This window comes from Arachis stenosperma, chromosome 9 (genome assembly GCF_014773155.1).
Source record: "Arachis stenosperma cultivar V10309 chromosome 9, arast.V10309.gnm1.PFL2, whole genome shotgun sequence".
NCBI lineage: Eukaryota > Viridiplantae > Streptophyta > Magnoliopsida > Fabales > Fabaceae > Arachis > Arachis stenosperma.
In genome coordinates this window covers 26,251,115-26,256,547 of record NC_080385.1, presented here as the reverse complement: position 1 = coordinate 26,256,547, position 5,433 = coordinate 26,251,115, and the positions used below count along the sequence as shown (strand labels likewise).

The window sequence follows — 5,433 nt, the reverse complement described above, 5'->3', positions numbered from 1 at the left end:
TCTCAGTTGAACCGGCTTTGGATGCCATAATGGTATGGAAAAACAAAAGCAATGCTTTTACCACCCAAACTTAAAAGGTTTGCTCGTCCTCGAGCAAAGAAGAAAGAAGAGAGTAGAAGAAGAAGAAATGGAGGAGATGGATGTGAGTGGTGAAGAGGTATGAGTGATTGGTGAATGGGGAAGAAGAAGAGGGTGGTGGGTTGGTAGGGATCCTGGGGTCCACAGATCCTTAGGTGTCAAGGAAAGTCATCCCTGCACCAATAGCATCAAATCCACGTTTTGAGCCAATTCTGGCGTTAAACGCCGGCTGGTGCCCATTTCTGGCGTTTAACGCCAGGTTCTTGCCCTTTTCTGGCGTTTAACGCCAGTCTGGTGCCCTTTCTGGCGTTAAACGCCCAGAATGGTGCCAGACTGGGCGTTAAACGCCCAACTGCTAGGCTTACTGGCGTTTAAACGCCAGCAGCTTCTTCCTCCAGGGTGTGCTGTTTTTCTTCCTGTTTTTCATTCTGTTTTGCTTTTTTCATTGTTTTTGTGACTTCTTATGATCATCAACCTACAAAAGATAAAATAACAAAAGAAAATAGTTAGCTATAAAACATTGGGTTGCCTCCCAACAAGCGCTTCTTTAATGTCATTAGCTTGACAGAGGACTCATGGAGCCTCAGAAATACTCAGAACCGTGTTGGAACCTCCCAACACCAAACTTAGAGTTTGAATGTGGGGTTCAACACCAAACTTAGAGTTTGGTTGTGGCCTCCCAACACCAAACTTAGAGTTTGACTGTGGGGCTGCTTGGCTCTGTTTTGAGAGAAGCTCTTCATGCTTCCTCTCCATGATGATAGAGGGATGTCCTTGGGCCTTAAACCCAAGGATTCTTCATTCACTTGAATGATCAACTCTCCTCTATCAACATCATCACAGCCTTTGCTGTGGCTAGGAAGGGTCTGCCAGGATGATGGATTCATCCATGCACTTCCCAGTCTCTAGGACTATGAAATCAGTAGGGATGTAATGGTCTTCAATCTTCACCAAAACATTCTCTACAAGTCCATGAGCTTGTTTTCTTGAATTGTCTGCCATCTCTAATGATTCTTGCAGCTTGCACCTCAAGATCCCTAATTTCTCCATTACAGAGAGGGGCATGAGGTTACACTTGACCCTAAGTCACACAAGGCCTTCTTGAAGGTCATGCCTATGGTACAAGGTATAGAAAACTTCCCAGGATCTTGCCTCTTTTGAGGCAGTTTCTGCCTAGACAAGTCATCCAGTTCTTGGTGAGCAAGGGAGGTTCATCCTCCCAAGTCTCATTTCCAAATAACTTGTCATTTAGCTTCATGATTGCTCCAAGGTATTTAGCAACTTGCTCTTCAGTGACATACTCATCCTCTTCAGAGGAAGAATACTCATCAGAGCTCATGAAGGCAGAAGTAAGTCCAATGGAATCTCTATGGTCTCATTTTGAGCCTCAGATTCCATTGTTCCTCATTGAGGAACTAGAGGATTGGTACACGCCCACTGAGGTCTTCCTCAGTGGCGTCCTCCTCCTCTCTTTCCTCCATATTCGGCCATCTATGGCTTTGCACTCTCCTTTTGGATTTTCTTCTGTATTACTTGGAGAGTACTAGGAGGGAGTTCAGTAATTTTCTGCTCAGCTGTCCCACTTGTCCTTCCAATTTCTAATGGAGGACCTTGTTTCATTCATGAAACTTTGAGTGGTCTTTATTAGATCAGAGACCATTGTGCTAAGTCAGAAGTATTCTGCTTAGAACTCTCTGTCTGTTGCTGAGAAGATGATGGAAAAGGCTTGCCATTGCTAAACCTGTTTCGTCCACCATTATTGTTATTGAAACCTTGTTGAGGTCTCTCTTGATTCTTCCATGAGAAATTTGGGTGATTTCTCCATGAAGAATTATAGGTGTTTCCATAGGGTTCTCCTAGGTAATTCACCTCTTCCATTGAAGGGTTCTCAGGATCATAAGCTTCTTCCTCAGATGAAGCATCCTTAGTACTGTTTGGTGCATTTGCATTCCAGACAGACTTTGAGAAATCAAATTGACTTGTTGAGTCAATATCTTTTCTGAGCCAATATCATCAGAGTGTCAATCTCAAGAACTCCTTTCTTCTGACTAGTCCCATTGTTCACAGGATTCCTTTCAGAAGTGTACATGAATTGGTTATTTGCAACTATTTCAATCAATTCTTGAGCTTCTGCAGGCGTCTTCTCAGATGAAGATCCTCCAGCAGAGCTATCCAAAGACATCTTGGATAGTTCAAGAGACCATCATAGAAATACCTATGATGCTCCATTCAAAGCTGTCTGAGGGACATCTTCTGATAATTGTTTGTATCTTTCCCAAGCTTCATAGAGGGATTCTCCATCCTTCTGTCTGAAGGTTTGGACTTCCACTCTAAGCTTACTCAATTTTGAGGTGGAAAGAACTTTGCCAAGAAGGCATTGACTAGCTTTTCCCAGAGTCCAGGCTTTCTTTAGGTTGAGAGTCAACCATATTCTAGCTCTGTCTTACAGCAAAAGGGAATAGCATAAGTCTATAGACCTCAGGGTCTACCCCATTGGTCTTGACAGTGTCACAGATTTGCAAGAATTCAGCTAAGAACTGATGAGGATCTTCCAATGGAAGTCCATGGAACTTGCAATTCTGTTGCATTAGAGAAACTAACTGAGGCTTAAGCTCAAAGTTGTTTGCTCCAATGGCAGGGATAGAGATGCTTCTCCCATAGAAATTGGGAGTAGGTGCAGTAAAGTCACCCAGCACCTTCCTTGCATTGTTGGCATTGTTGTTGTTTTCGGCTGCCATGTGTTCTTCTTCCTTGAAGAATTCGGTCAGGTCCTCTAAAGAGAGTTGTGCTTTAGCTTCTCTTAGTTTTTGCTTCAAGGTCCTTTCAGGTTCAGGGTCAGCTTCAACAAGAATGCCTTTGTCTTTGTTCCTGCTCATATGAAAGAGAGAGAACAAGAAAATATGGAATCCTCTATGTCACAGTATAGAGATTCCTTTAGTGTCAGAAGAAAAGAAGAGTAGAAGACAGAAGTAGAAAATTCAAACTTATCAAAGAAGATGGAGTTCGAATATTGCATTAAGGGATAGTGTTAGTCCATAAATAGAAGGATGTGGGAAGGAGGGAAGAGAATTTTCGAAAATTAAATTAAAAGTTTGAAAACATTTTGAAAAACTGTTTGATAATTTTCGAAATTCAAAGTGGAAAAGAAATCAAGTGATTTTTGAAAAAGATTTTGAGATTAGAAATTAAAAAGATTTGATTGAAAACTACTTGAAAAAGATGTGGTTAAGAAGATATGATTGGTTTTAAAAAGATGTAATTGAAAATATATGATTTGAAAACATTTAAAAGATATTTTGAAAACATTTGAGAAGATAGATTTTAAAATTAATGGCTTGCCTAACAAGAAAATGATTAAACAAAAACCTTCCTAACAGAAAGGCAAAAAATGTTCAATCAAATCATTAATTGTTAGTATCTTTGAAAAAGAAAGAAATTGATTTTGAAACATTTGATGAAAAGATATGATTGAAAAAGATTTGATTTTGAAAAACTTTGAAAACTTGAAAAAAATTGATTTGAAAAACAAAATCTTCCCCCTAGCACCATCCTGGCGTTAACGCCAAATGGTATACATTCTGGCGTTTAACGCCCAAAATGCTACCTCTTTGGGCGTTAAACGCCCAACCAGGTACCCTGGCTGGCGTTTAAACGCCAGTCTGTCTTCTTCACTGGGCATTTTTGAATGCTCAGCTTTTCTGTGTGATTCCTCTGCAGTTTGAATCTTCATTCTCTGTATTATGACTTGAAAAGACACAGATTAAAAATATTTTTGGATTTTTAATAATAGGAATAATCAAAATGCAAATAAAATTAGATAACAATGCATGCACACCAAACTTAGCAGTTTGTATACTACTGACACTAACAAATGAGAATGCATATGAGAAAACAACAAAACACTCAAGTCAATAGAATTCAAAGATCAAAACAAGTAAATCATCAAGAACAACTTGAAGATTAATGAAGACACATGCATGAATGCAATAAGAACAGAAACATGCAATTGACACCATACTTAAAGTGAGACACTAGACTTAAACAAGAAATATTTTGGTTTTTATGATTTGTAATTTTTTTTTTTTCGAAAATTAGTAGAAAAAGAAATAAGGTATCAAAATTCTTAATGAGAATTCCAGGAATCATGCAAGTTAGTCTAAAGCTTTAGTCTAAAGGAATTAGACATGGCCGGCTAAGCTTCAGCAGGACATTGCATTCAAGAGCTAAATTGATGAGAATCAATCAGCTTTGTGATGAAGAACATCACCTTGAAACACTAATTCATTCTTAAGAACTCTGAAGAAAAATAATACCTAATCTAAGCAACAAGATGAACCGTCAGTTGTCCATACACAAACAATCCCCGGCAACGGCGCCAAAAACTTGGTGCGCGAAATTGTGATCACTACACTTCACACAACTAACCAGCAAGTGCACTGGGTCGTCCAAGTAATACCTTACGTGGTAAGGGTCGATCCACGGAGATTGTTGGTATGAAGCAAGCTATGGTCACCTTGTACATCTCAGTCAGGCAGACTCAATGGGTATATGATGATGAATAAAACGTAAAGATAAAGATAGAGATACTTATGTATATCATTGGTGTGAGAGCTTCAGACAAGCGTATGAAGATGCCTTCCCTTCCGTCTCTCTGCTTTCCTACTGCCTTATCCAATCCTTCTTACTCCTTTCCATGGCAAGCTCGTGTAGGGTTTCACCGTTGTCAATGGCTACCTCCCATCCTCGCAGTGAAAGCTAATGCACGCACTCTGTCACAGTACTGCCAATCACGGTTTGTTTCCCTCCCCTACCGGAATAGAATCCCTCTTTTGCGTCTGTCACTAACGCCCAGGTTACAGGTTTGAAGCACGTCACAGTCATTCAGTCATTGAATCCTACTCAAATACCACAGACAAGGTTTAGACCTTCCGGATTCTCTTGAATGCCGCCATCAGGTCCTGCCTATACCACGAGATTCCGATTAAGAATCCAAGAGATATTCACTAAGCCTCAGATGCTTGTAGACAAGAGTGGTTGTCAGTCACCTTGTTCATGGGTGAGAATGGTGATGGGCGTCAATCATCACCTTCATCAAGTTGAAGAACAAGTGATATCTTGGACAAAGAACAAGCGGAATTGAATAGAAAACAATAGTAATTGCTTAATACTCGAGGTACAGCAGAGCTCCACACCTTAATCTATGGTGTGTAAACTCCACCGTTGAAAATACATAAGAACAAGTGATCATTGGTTTCGGCCCCAGAGAGGGAACCAGAAGAACCAAGATGAAAATACAATAGTAAAGGTCCTACTTATAGAAAACTAGTAGCCTAGGGTGTACAGATGAGTAATTGA

General features: G+C 40.1%; 1 non-coding gene across 1 annotated transcript; it reads left to right on the top strand.

Annotated features, from left to right (window-relative positions):
• Nucleotides 1-2,310: 2,310 nt before the first annotated feature.
• On the top strand, nt 2,311-2,416 carry LOC130952391 (small nucleolar RNA R71). The gene has a single exon (XR_009074571.1). It is a non-coding gene; the product is annotated as a small nucleolar RNA R71 (small nucleolar RNA).
• Nucleotides 2,417-5,433: the final 3,017 nt, after the last annotated feature.